This window comes from Calonectris borealis, chromosome 8 (assembly GCF_964195595.1).
Source record: "Calonectris borealis chromosome 8, bCalBor7.hap1.2, whole genome shotgun sequence".
NCBI lineage: Eukaryota > Metazoa > Chordata > Aves > Procellariiformes > Procellariidae > Calonectris > Calonectris borealis.
Genome location: NC_134319.1, coordinates 7477314 through 7490739, shown reverse-complemented (window position 1 = coordinate 7490739; position 13426 = coordinate 7477314). Strand labels below are relative to the sequence as shown.

Below are 13426 nucleotides of genomic sequence, written 5' to 3'. Positions count from 1 at the left end.
TGGAGTCATTAATATCAATACAATATAGTGTAGTACTAATTGCTATAGGACCCAGAAACACATTCTTTGATGATGACTTATTTCCCCACTTTGTAACTGTCAGTTAGCTGGAGTTTGAACAGTTTAATATGTGCTGTGATGAGTCCGTATTATTCTGGCTTCTTAATTAAAATGCTGCAAGTTACCAAAACAACTATTTTGCAGACCTACTTACCTTGATCAACCAAACTTGTAATGCCATTTAAAAATCAAATTATTTAGGCAAGATTTATTCTCTACATTCATTTGCATCTATTGTGTTTCCATCCTTTAATTCTTTTTTCATCAAGTAATGTGGATAATGTCCCATTGTATCACGCAGAATTCTTGTCAGGCTGGCAGGTTGTAATTACCCTGCTCACCTTGTTTACCCTTTTAAAATATTGGTACAATATTTCATCCAGCCCTCTGGAACTTTAACAGTGTTCCAAGATTTATTGAAAATCAACATTAATGGTCTAAAGATACTCTCTGCCAGTGCTTTTAAAACTTTTGGATGCAAGTTACCTAGACCTGCTGATGCCCAATTTCATTAGCTTCCTCCTCAATGTCTGTTGTAATGGAATGTATTTCATCATCATCATATGATATTCGTATATCATCTGGCTTTTCCCCAAATACAGACCAGAAATAGTTATTCAGCTCTTCTGCCTTTCCTACATTATTGTTAACCGTTCTACTATTTCTATCTGGTAACAGACTGAAGCCATTACTGAGCTTCCTTTTTCCCCAAGTTTCTGCAAGTTTCACCAAGTAGTTAAAAAATCCTCTTATTTGTCCTTAACTCTGTTGTTCATAGATTACTCTTGCATAATTTTGAATCCTGTATCAATTGCCCGTAACTCCTAGCTTCCAGTGTACATACGTTGTTACAGACACAAATCTTTGTATTGACCCTGTAACTCTCTGCTGCCCCCTTCAAATAAGGCATCTCATAGCTTCCCCTCACCTTTCTAACTGTGGTCTTCTCACCCATTTTCCAGTTCCCTGACTTTTGCAAATTGGAGTCTCCTCTTCTATATGCTCTCCTTCATGCCTCTTCCTTGGTAGCTTCTCATAAGGAACTGGACAAAGATGGTAAAAGACCTGGGAAAAGAGGTGGCAAACTCAATACCAAATGTCCATGCTATCATGTGGTACTACTAGGCATGATTTCTTATGACAGTGCCGTGGAGGCTCACCGACGTGAGGCTCATGTACATGGAAGAGCTGAAGATACTTTTCGGAGAATTTGTAACTCTGACACTTGCACTGAATGTGCCAAGTAGAAGTTCATGGTCCATGTCTTAGAGCCTCACTGGGGCTCGGGTTCAAAATTACTGATTTGGTTTGCATATAGTGTTTCTCACTATCCATACCCAAATGTCTCCAGTTTGGACACTAGCGGAGGGAGCACATTGAGAACACAGGACGGGCAATCTCCCTGCTTTAAGCTCAGGTGTCTGGCACCACAACTGCCTGGAGCAGCAACCTGAGTTTTACTGAGTCCCTGCTCCTCTAGATACATCTTCATTGGGAACAAGTCATGTGGCATCCAAGATACATATAGATACCGAGAAGGGATGGGGCATGAGACCATGTCCCATCACCTTAACTCATAGAGATGTTTCCCGTCGCTCCTAACTCCTTTTTTCCATGCTTTCATGAGAAGGCCTTCTTGCAAAACAGCTAATTCTGATATCCTTCAGGTAAAACTCTCAGTGTTTGGTGAGAAAACATTCCAATGAATGGCTGTATGCAGAGAGATTAAAGTAGAACAAAATTATGGTAGTGATATGCCTCTGTGAGACACACATAGATGGCAAACCTATGCGCTTGCATGCATTTGGCCAGAGGGTATGAAGTGTTACATTGCTCACCCTTTAATTTATTTTCATTTTGTTTGTCAGGCATATTGTGTGTTTAGCAGTCTGAGGTGTTTCATGAGAATTGTTTTGAGGGTAGTAATTGTGTATTGGACTGATCTGAACTCCTCATCTGTGCTTTACAAGCATGACACCACTAATTGCTGAAAAGATAGCAAGTTGCGGTTAACCGGGAACACTTTATGAGAGAAAATAAATTCCATCTCCATTAACATGCTACTACCAGCTATGATTGATTAGCATTTTTTATCTTCTCAGCTCTTCAGCTCTTCGCATATGAATTGATGATTCAGTTGATTGGGAGTATCTTGTATTTTCTGCTTGAAAAGCACATAGTTCCACCAGAATCAATGAATAAACATTAAGTGCTTCCCTTTCATTTCAAGTGGGATGGGCTGATGCTCTTGGAGCAAGAGGGCCTAGATTTTACCACCGGGGCTCGTACACCATATTCACTGCCATATAAAGGAAGTTAATGGAGAAGCCTAACCTGCTGGAAAGTGATAGCCTGCAAGTGCGAAGACCTGAGAAGCGGGAACGGCAGTGCAACCGCATTAGCAGCCACCACACTCGCCTTTCCCTCCCTCCTAGCGGTGACATGGCACTCCACTGCGACTGGGAGGAGGCCAGAGCGCTGTCCGAAGGTGAGGGGGCGGCGGCTCTTTCCCCTTCCCCCGGCGCGGGGCGAGCCGTTCCCGAGGGGGAGGCGCGGCGAGGCGTTCCTGAGGCGAGGCGTTCCTGAGGCGACGAGCGTTCGCGCGGGGAGGGTGAGGCCGCACGCGGGGCGAGGCGGTAGAGGGGCGCGAGGCGTTGGTGAGGGCCGCTGCCCCCCGCCCAGCAGAGGGCGGCTGTGCGCGCTGTAGCCGGGTACGGCAGCCCGGGGCTGGCCGCCCCCTCCCACCCCTCGCCCCGTCGGACCCGCAGCAGCGCCGCAAGTCACACGGAGGAAAGTGACATTTCCTCAAGTTTCCGAGTGCCTGCAGTCAGGCGGGGAAGGGTGTCCCGCTCCCGGCATGGGCGCCGCCGTGGCCGCCTCCTCTTAGAGAATCGGTGAGACTCTGGGCGCATAGATAGGGTTTGGCATAACCCCTCAGTTTGCCACCGCACTTCTGAGACTGGTTCTGTGAGGAACGAGCGTGGTTTTTTTTTCTGGAATCCTGCTTTGCTGAAGAGTTAACGTGTCTTTAACGTGTCTGCGCACCCATGCACCCCTCAGGGCGGCCGTGTGGGCGTGCACGGGCAGCTGTGGGTGTCCCACAGCATAGGGTGTCCCTCTCCGATTATGAAGGTATTCAATATGAAATGGCGAAATAAAATATGAATGGCTCCCAGCCGCGCATCCTTTTGCCTACAGTCTGTAGGTGCAGCTGCAGCCGGCTGCGGGGTACGTCTCTCGGCCGACTGCACACCAGTGCGGCGGGCAGCGGTGGGTGACTCCCCGCGGCGTGGGCAGCGGCCCGGCTCCGCGCCTCACGCAGTGCGCGAGTGTGTGTGGGCGGGAGGCCCCGGCCGCGGGGCCGGCGGGCTCGGTGGTGGCGTGACTCACCCCGCGGGGGAGAGCGGACAGGCTCCCTCCACGGCGCGGCGGTGCGTCCCCCTGCGCCGGGTGACTCCTCCCGCTCTCCGCCCGTGACGCCCAGCGGTAGGCGGCCGGGCCGGAGGTGGCGGCGCGGCCTGCCCGGCCCCCCGCGCCGCGGGGCGGGGGTGCGGCAGGCTCCGCACTGCCTCCCCGGCGGTGCCGCAGTGCCGTGCGCTGCCTCTGGGGCCGGCCAGGGGGCGCTGGCTGCCGGTAGCTGCGGCGGCCTTGGCCGCGGAGCCAGCGAGCGAGCCCGGCTGGCAGGCGGTGAGGGCGGGCGCCGGCCTCTTCAGCGCTCGCGGGGTCTGCGGGGCCCGCCCGGGAGCGAGCGGCGGCGGAGCGCGGCCCCAGGGGATCCCCCTCGCCATGCAGACCCGGCGGCGCCTGCTGCCTCCCGAGGTGAGTGAGCGGCGCCCAGCCCTCCGCCCCCAGGCCCGGGAGGCCGGGGTATCCCGCTCCCCAGGCCCCTGCCGCCCGGAGCGAGGCCCCGCGGGCGGGCGGGCAGGGCTCCCACGCTTCAGCGAAGCCGCCGTGTCGCCGCCACCGCCCCGGCCCAGGGCCTGGGGGCTCCGGGTGCCCCCTCACCCCGCCGCCCTTCTCCCCCGCACGCCGCCAAGGGGAGAGGCTCCTCGCCGCCGCGGGGGAAGGCAGCGATCGCCCCTCAGCCCTCACCGGCGGCGACGCTGGTCCTCCGAGCTTCCCCCCCTCCCCGCCATTCCCCTCCGCCCCCGGGTGCCGCTCGCCGGGTGCCCGGACTGGGTGACCCTCTCCCCGGCGCGGCCGGGGCACCTTTCTCCCAGCGCCGGCGATCCTGGAGAGGGGGAAAGAGCTCTTGCCGTCCTCTATCAGGGCTCCCCCCGGGACCCCCGGTGTGCCGCCGGTACCGGCGCGGGGCAAGACGAGCCTGTTCCCCGGGCCGGCCGGCGTCCCCGGGCCGCGCCGTGCGCACGGGAGCCAGCGGGCAGCCTCGGCCCCCGGCCCGGAGAGGGGAGGATCCCTGTTTGCATCTCATGCCCTCTTTATGGCCTGACCTCCGCTCTCTCCCCGGGCAGGGAATGTTACTTGCTCATCGCGATGTGTAACAAGTCATTCCTGCAATGGTGGTAGTGGTGGAGGGGGATGGGGCGAGCGGGCGGGATGCGTTTTATAACATCTCTAATTACGTGAAACTGTGGTCATGTCTCACTCTAAGAATAACTGGCACTCTTGGTATGTCAGACTTTTTGCAGAGGTGGGTAGTTACTTGCTCATAAATGTTACAGTTAAATAGGTGCATATGATGGAGGGTGGCTGAAGAACTGTTTTTATCTTGTTAACCAGAGTGAGAAACAAGTAGCAGATGGGAATTGATAGACTTTATGTTTTCGTGTTAACTATCTTGTTTATTTATAGGCAAGATATTCCTGATTATTTTGTAACAGAGGTTTTTCAGAGGGTTTAATTTTTACACATATTTTCATTCAGTTCAAATATTAGAAGTTGACTGAATATGGAATCTCAAATTCCGGCAATCTTTTTATTAAGTTGTATTAGATTAGAATTTCTGAATAATACTACCCTCAATGTTTTGGTCCAGGCTGAATCCAAAACTGGAAGGGGCCCTGTATAAACAAGTAAAATAATAATAAAAAAAGATGCTTTACTTGAATAAAAGCTTTTATTTTCTTTAGGCAGCATTTTACTGACTAGGCATTGTAATTAACTTTTATTAGCAAATAATTTTTGATTGCATGGAACGAATCCAGATTTTAGGTACACCTTCAGTGGCTGAAACAACATCAAAATCCTTTGTTACTGCCTGAGCCCAGTAGTGTACTTCTTTTTATAAAGTTATGGCATGTGATACAAAATGAGAAGAACAGTCTCCTTGACCCAAGAGAGACAAAATTAAAAATCTCTTCAGAGGTTTGGGGAATCTGAAATGGAAGCTAAATAAGGGCCTAAAATCTCAAGCAAACTTCCCTGTAATTCAAGCCCTGATCTACACCTAACAAGTTAGCGTGGCACATTGTGATTGATTCTCTAATTGTCCATTGCTTTAGGGTGCCTTCTTTAGTGTGAAAAAGGAAGAAAAACACCCAAAACTGCAGTGCTGAGTCCTGATCTTGGGTGTTATTTTTATGTGTTAGCTTTGAGTCAGTTATTAGGCTGGGGATTAAATACTTTCAATCGTGCATTTCAGGATCTGAGGCCTGGGGCTAAGACTGAGATGAAATACAGTTTTTTTTAGTTTGGCATAAAGTCTGACTGTGATTGTCTCAGGTAACAAAGGTAGAGACTGAACAAAGATGCAGTTTTAAAACTTATAGCCAAAGAATGATAAGCTTTTAATGTCTGTTGTTGCCTGTCCCCTAGCTGTGCCAGCTTTAGCAGAAAATAGCTTGCTAGTTTTCCAGTTTACAGGCTGTCTTTAAAAAATTACCTGGAAATTATTTTGCAAAAGGGTTGCAAAGAGTGAAGTTATGCTTTTGAATAAAAGTTGGCCAAAAAGAAATAGATTTTGGGAAGAAGTTGTGTATTCATGTTTTGTTGATCAGAAAAATCTTTTTGATGCACTAAGCTGAGAATCTTCCAAATAAAAGTGAGTTTCTTGACAGAAAATCAGATGAGGGACAATAGTTTCAGTGCATGGTTAGTCTGTGTGCTGATGAATCGGCGATCTTTTGCAGAACGTTGTTGGAAGACACCAGTATATTCATAGACTACTTTGAAAGTTTTATATAAAGGCTACTGTTTTTTTTTTTTAATGTGATTGAGATTAAAGTCTCTAAAGAAATTGAAAGATGGCCTGTTTTAGAGCTCTATTTGTGATTTTTTATGAGACTTGAACTTAGAATTGAACAGAAATGTGAACTAACATGCTCAGTTTTCCTTCCTGTTGTTTTTGTGAGGCATTGAGAAATGTGTCCGTACAATGATATTAAAAGTTTACAAAGCTTTTTGTATTGATAAGAAATGTATCGTCAAGAGTAAATGGCTGAAAGTAAGTTAAAGTATTGAGTTTTAGGTGATAGAAACAGCTTTTACGTCTGTGTTGGCTTTAAGTGTTGGCTACATCTTGCAACACTGGGAAAATTACATCAATTAATGTAAATGGATGGGAAGTTTTGAAAGATATATCAAGGATCCTTCATTAACATAGTAGTTTCTACTTAAATTAGAATTCAGGATACGTGTTTATACAAATTTATTTGACTAGCAACTAGAGCAAAACACGCTATATAGTTATCAAAAGAATAGCACTCTTTGAAAAATCAGTGTGATAAAAGTAAATTACCATTATCATAATACATAAAAATATATATAAACAACAATTATTGTTTATTTTATGGATATAAATGATTCTATTTTTACAGACAAATAAAGTGCTTTCCTACTTATTGTTTGGTTGGCTGGGTTTCACTTACTTGAAACTAAAGCGTAACACAATTTCTTTTTTTTAATTTAGCTGTTAAGATTCTTTTTAGACATTGAACATTTGTAGATTTTAAGGTGCCCTGTTAAATCCTAATGAGTGTAATTCTCAGCTAGTGTTTGTGGGAAGGAATGAGTGTGAGTGTCATACCTAGGGTATTATACTATGTCATTCCTTTAAATGTTAGTTTCTAGAGAAAATTACAAGACATTGCAGATCCCAGGACCTTTTCATGGGGATTAATGGAATGCTGCACTCAGTGCTTTTGTCCTGGACAGGTATTTGTTTCCTGAATATGCTTTATGATGTTTTTTCCTTTTTGCATCATACGCATGTGGAGTTTGGGATAGTTAGGAATGCTACTATTCAGACTGCCATAGCAGACAGGTGCAATAGGAAGAATACTTTTCAGGCGAGTTTATATGTATTCTTTCACTGAATCTTTCCAGTATTGTTATTACTGGAATATTACAACAGTAATTGTATTACTGTTGTATTACTAGAAAAGATAAGTAGAAATGTGTAATATTGATACTTATTTTTCAGAAATAACAGCCCTCCAACTAGTACATCAGCATCAAATAGGCCGAAGGTGAATGGTAGAGGAAATCCATACAGGGTCACTTAAACTATTTTAAAGGTCATTACTAGAGAAATCTAATTAATTTAAAAACATAGGTTAAAGACAAACAGTGCATGGCTAGGAATTTATGGGTGACAACACTGGGCAGATTATTCCTTCTGTATTCTTTCATCTAGATCTGCTCAAGTGGGAGTTGAATTAAAGAAGCAAGTCCAGTCAGTTGAATTTTACCCAGGCATAGTTCCGTTAGAGTTAAAAAAATGGCAAAAAAAAAAAAAGGCAGAAAAGTGATAAACTATGTGAAAAACAGGTGTGGAGTCACAATCTGTAGATTTTCTGTGTTTTAGAAAGTGTGGAGCTAGAGTGCTCTCTGAATAGCTTGCATGGTATCTTCAGTCTAAGTATAAACTAAGACAATAGTTGCCTTAGTTATGAAGGCCAGTGAGAGAGAGCTTAAAGAAACTTTAACGTTGTTTTGCTTTCATGTAAAATTCGATAATTTGGAAATGTCAGTATGTGGCAGTCTGACCATATGTTATGTTTTGAAGTTTTGGTCCATATATTAAACTTTTCACATACTCTATCCCCAGCGTCCACTGTACGTTGGGCAAATGAAAACATGGACTTCAGTGTTGGATTTCCACTTGCAGGGGTTTTTCATTTGTCTCTATGTTCTTGAGTAGCAATTACTAACCTTCGTATTGAATTATTTGCAGATAATGCTAATGGCTGTACCCTCTGTATTCTGTCTCTATGCTGTATATAGAATACATAAATATCTTTGTCTTGTTTGCTATATATTAATATTACTTGTATCTCTGACATTTTGATGGCAACTGAAGCTACAAATCTACCTTATGAGTTAGTGGGGTCACCATAGTATCAGTTGTTTAAGCAAATACGCTGAAGGTCCAGAAGCATTCCGGTATGCTCTGCTAGGATCATCTCGGTTTTTCTATCAAAAATTGTACTGCATGCTACTAGTATATATTTTGCTTCTGTCTTCTATACTTTCCTCCCCTCCTTTTAATATCAACAGGAAGCTTGATGAATTTTTTTAAGAGATTGATTGCATAATGAAGTTGAGTGGGACTTTACAATTGGAAATGGTATTGCCAGTTAGTAATTTTTCTTAAAATTGTTTTGTTAGATTTCTGTTACTGGTTTGGTTCCAACATAGTAACAAAGGTGGAAAGCTTTCTAGTGGAGGCTTGAGACATCAACTGATACTTCAGCTAGTGATCCTGCACCCTGTTTTAGGGTATGGCTTTGTATATAAAATAATGCAGTAATGCAGTAATGTGTCTTTGCTAGTGTCTTCCCGTTTTTTGGCCTGGCTCGAGCTGAACTGATGTTCGCAGTAGTTAGAAAAAAGCACTAAAGCCTAATGTAGACAAAGCTGGAACTGTTTTTTTCTGCTGTTATCTATGTATGAAAATACTTCTGCGTTGTAGATTTCAGTTTGGTAACTATTTTAGGACTGTTCCCCAGCTATTCTTCATTAGTGACAGAGGAATTAGGCATGATCAGAGATGCTGGAAATGTTTTGAGCCTTTCCTTGCATTTAGAAAATCCTTTGTCCAGTTAAGAGTTAGAAAAGACATGCTAGCTACCAAATTATGGCTATACTTACTGGTAATGTTTCATTGTGGGTCTTACTTACTGACTTCTTGTACTTCAGTTTTGCCCAAAAACAGTTATGGGCCTGCATAAAAAGGCAAAATGTTTAGTGTATGTCTTAAGTGCGGTGCCTGTTTTTTTGTTAGTGAAGTAGTAGCTGGGAGGAACCTGTCCTTCCCTCTTCCCAGTGTACAGAGGATCCAGAGGTCATTTCCTATCAGGTGATAATTTGAAATTAGGCCATACTTATGTCAGAGACTCACGTGTGCTCTATCAATTACAGAAGTGCTGTAGCTGCCCTCGTAATACTTGCCAGCCTTACTTCTGGATTCTTGCAATTATTAAAATTACTGTAGTATGAAAGTTTTTGTTTATTCCTATGATATACTGAAGCCTTTTTTTTATAAATAATAGAACTCTTTATGCATGTGCTCTGAGTACAACATTTATATTTCACTCTAAGTTTAAAATTTTATTTGGGGAAGTAATATAGGTGAAATATATTAGAAAATTTGTAGATGATTATCAATGGAGGACATACACTGGTACATTTTTCTAAAAAGTAGTATGATGAACTTAAAAGGAGTTGGTAATGTTCAGTGTAAGAAGCCGATCAAAGAGCTTTCTAAATTGCATAATAGCTTCTTTATCTGTGAATGACACTGACTATTAGAGGAGCTTTTCTATTTCCAGATTCGGTTTTGTAGTGTCAAAACTCTGCTTTGAACTCAGCGTACATGTTGACTTACCTGTTTGTACTCCAAATGTGATCTAGATGGTTGATTTAGGATCACTAAAATAAAGGCCAAGCCATTTGGAACTATGAATTTATAGTGTATATAGTTATAAATTCAAGAAGAATTGCAAGTCGTGTGAATATGCATAAAATGTATCGCTTGATTGGTTGGCCAGTCAGATTATTGGAAGTTTGGGAGATACTACAGGACAAAAATTGCAGATACTTTCAGATCTATGAGTTTTTTGTTTCTTAGTTATTATTTACTGTACTTTTCTTACATTTCTTTTAACCCGGACGATGCAACTGTTCTCTCATCTGTTTTCTTTTCTTCTTCAACAGCTTTGATTATTTTTTTCCTCTCTCAATTTTTTGAATTGTTGGATTTTAAGAGGACAGTTTAAGAATGGTGTCATTAGTAGTAAAATACGGGGCCTGGTTTCTGGTGATCTAGATTCCTCTGGTCTGTGTGGTGCTCAGACCTCGTTCTGATCTGGGGTGTGCCATGCATCCGGTATCTCTGAGGTAGACTTTGATAATCTGTGTGGGGGTGACTTAGGTAATCCCTGCCCCAGTCATCTGCTGAAGATTCGTGGCAGAATTAAATTGTATTCCCTCTTCAAGTTCTGCAGCTCTGAGCTTTGCATATCAATTTAAACAAAATTGTGACCGAAGAGGTAGCACATTTGCTTTTTCTGCTTGTGTTGTAGAGAAGGAAAGGCAAGTGGGCCTCAGTAATCTATTGCAGAAGAGAGGTGGATATCTGGTGCAGGTGATTTCTTAAATAAGCATGATATGAAAGAGAAGAGTGTATATCTTGGATCTCTATTGTGTGTCAGTTCCACTAACTGTTGAATAGGGACAATGCTTACCTGTCTTTTTAGGACATCACAGATCCAGGGAGCATGTCGCCCTGACATCATGCAAGACTGAGAACAGAGAACTGAGCTTGATTAAGCTGATGCTCTAAAGAGCTTAGTGGTTAGTCAGTGGAGTGTGCTGGTCCAGTGATAAAGGAGCTCCCATCACTCCAGCTGAAACAGTGGGAATCTAAATCCAGATTTGTTTCTGATGGCTAGGACTTATTTTCCACCCATAATTCTTTAGAATTTGTGAAAGATTTTGTAAGTAGCAGGGAAATTCTTACAAGATCTGGAGATGGAGAGAACTATGTTTTTTTTTTTAATTAGAAGATGTGTGGAATGAGTTTTAATAGTGTAAACTGAATCTGATGTTATATGTACCCAAGTCCTTTGAGATACTTTATTGGTAAGCATATTGTTCTACCATCAATGGAATGAAAGAAGCTTGTTTTTCTGTAGATTTAAATCCTTTTTGCCCCTTAGTATCTCTTCCCTTCCTTCCCCCTCTGCAATAACCCCAGCTTTCTCACATAACACCATAATTCTGTTTTTTCCAGAGCTGTGTGGGTATTGATTGCCCAGCAGGTTGCTGCCAAAAATACATATAGCAGCTTGCTTTTCCCTTGGAGGAAAGTAATTTGGATTTGTTTTTATTGTGCAGATACTAATTTTCATGAATGTATATTTTTTTGGAAAAGATAAGCTTAAAAGATAGTAAGCTGGTGAAGGGTCTGGAGAACAAGTGTTATGAGGAGTGGCTGAGGGAACTGGGACTGTTTAGTCTGGAGAAGAGGAGGCTGAGGAGAGACCTCATTGCGCTCTACAACTACCTGAAAGGAGTCAGTCTCTTCTCCCAAGTAACAAGCGATAGGACAAGAGGAAACGGCCTCAAGTTGCGCCAAGGGAGGTTTAGATCGGATATTAGGAAAAATTTTTTACTGAAAGAGTGGTCAAGCCTTGGAACAGGCTGCCCAGGAAAGTGGTGGAGTCACCATCCCTGGAGGTATTTAAAAGACGTGTAGATGAGGCGCTTAGGGACATGGTGTAGTGGGCATGGTGGTGTTGGGTTGATGGTTGGACACGATGATCTTAGAGGACTTTGCCAACCTTAATGATTCTATGATTCTATAAGTGAACAATATGATCCCATAATCTTCATTTCTGTAGGAGATCAGATTAAAGATACAACACTTGAAAAGTGATAGTAATGGAACGCTTACCGGTATGTAAATCCTCCTCTTATTTGTGTTACTGAGACCGTGAATACTGAGTTTTCTTTGCAGGGTGGAGGAGTCACAAAAGTTATGTGGTTAAAATATACCCAGCAAACCAATCATGTCAATGTAATTTTTTATTCCCTATCTGCACTGTAATGCAGATAAATGAACATTTAATATGAGTTGAGATCACATGAGAAGGAAGTTCCCTCTTTGCCTATTATTTTTTTTCTTCATTTATCTAGCAGTCTTTTTGAAATTGCCTGTTCTTCTGCAATACTGTAGAAATATATGCAATAGCTTGCTTCTGAGACTTGTGTTTTGTAGAGAAAGGCACAGGTATCTGATCTACACCCTTTTTGGGGTTTCTACTTCAGTATATAGCTACTGTTTCTGTTTGTTGGTCAGTTTGATAGTTTAGCAGAGCATATTGCTTGTCATCATGTTACAAAGTCACATTGTGAGTGCTATATTGGTTAATTCAAAATGCGTATTTTAATGATCTCTTATTTGGTGAACTTGAAAGTATGGACAAAGCTCACTTCTTAGGTTATATTATTAACAGATTGCTTTAAATAATACATATATTGAAACAGCCTCTTAACTGAAACATCAAATTGCATTGGGTGTAGGAATTTCATACTGTGTTTTTGTATAAATGATGAAGGGTGAATAAAACCCCAATATACTTCATGTATTTTACAATTCTTTCCTGATTCTTTTATAAATGTAAATTTAAAAGGTCATTACTTAACTTTAAACATCAGCCTACCTATGTACTTTTGTGCTTTCAAGTAATTATATTAGTGTACTGGCATAATAGCCTCTATATTGTATTTACCTTAGTTTTAGTTAACAAGTCACCTGTAAAATGCATTTTAACCTATCGCTGGGATTTGCACATGGATTTTTTCTTTTGTATACTCCTGTAGAATGAACATGGGCTTTATTATGGCAAGAATTAGAAATTGTTTCTTGAGACTGATGGACAATAGATATATGTATATGTAGTGGTTTTGTTCCCTCATTCTTTTCCTATAATGCCCTTTGTGGTTATATTTTCTTTTTTTTTTTTGCCATTAAGCTTCATTTCTGTACAGATGGCTTGTAGAAGCAGTTGTATCACCTTCTACTTTGAGGAAATGTATAAATAGTGGCTCCTATGTCGTTAATAAAACTTGTCTTAACTAGAGGTTTTAAATATATAGATGTTTGAGGGAAGCAGGTAGCTGTGCTGATCCTGGATGTTGGATACCAGTGTGTGTATGTGTCAAAAACTGTATTTCACAATCTAAAAGGCTGAGGGTTTAAATGAATTCATGAAGGACCCATGACGACTGTAAATGATGAGGACAGGTAGAAAGCAGGTTGACAGTTACAATGATGTCTGATGTTTTGACTGTTATTTTGGCCCACGTTTTTTTTTCTTTTTCAGTAGCTGTTTTGTCTTAAGACTTTAATTTATGTTTGCAAAATGGATGCATCACCATTACTATTAGGTTTGTTCCCACC

General features: G+C 42.6%; 1 protein-coding gene across 3 annotated transcripts in view; it reads left to right on the top strand.

Moving 5' to 3' along the window:
• ZFYVE9 (zinc finger FYVE-type containing 9) overlaps window positions 1-13426 on the top strand; it is a 79597-nt gene that overhangs the window by 10412 nt on the left and 55759 nt on the right. For 2 of the 3 annotated variants that reach the window (XM_075155771.1, XM_075155769.1), the window contains exon 1: window positions 3688-3879. The exons of the other annotated variant lie outside the window; for it this stretch is intronic. The gene's annotated coding sequence lies outside the window, so the exon portion shown is untranslated. Of the gene's footprint in view, window positions 1-3687; window positions 3880-13426 lie in introns of those variants that run through there. 3 annotated transcript variants of the gene reach the window in all.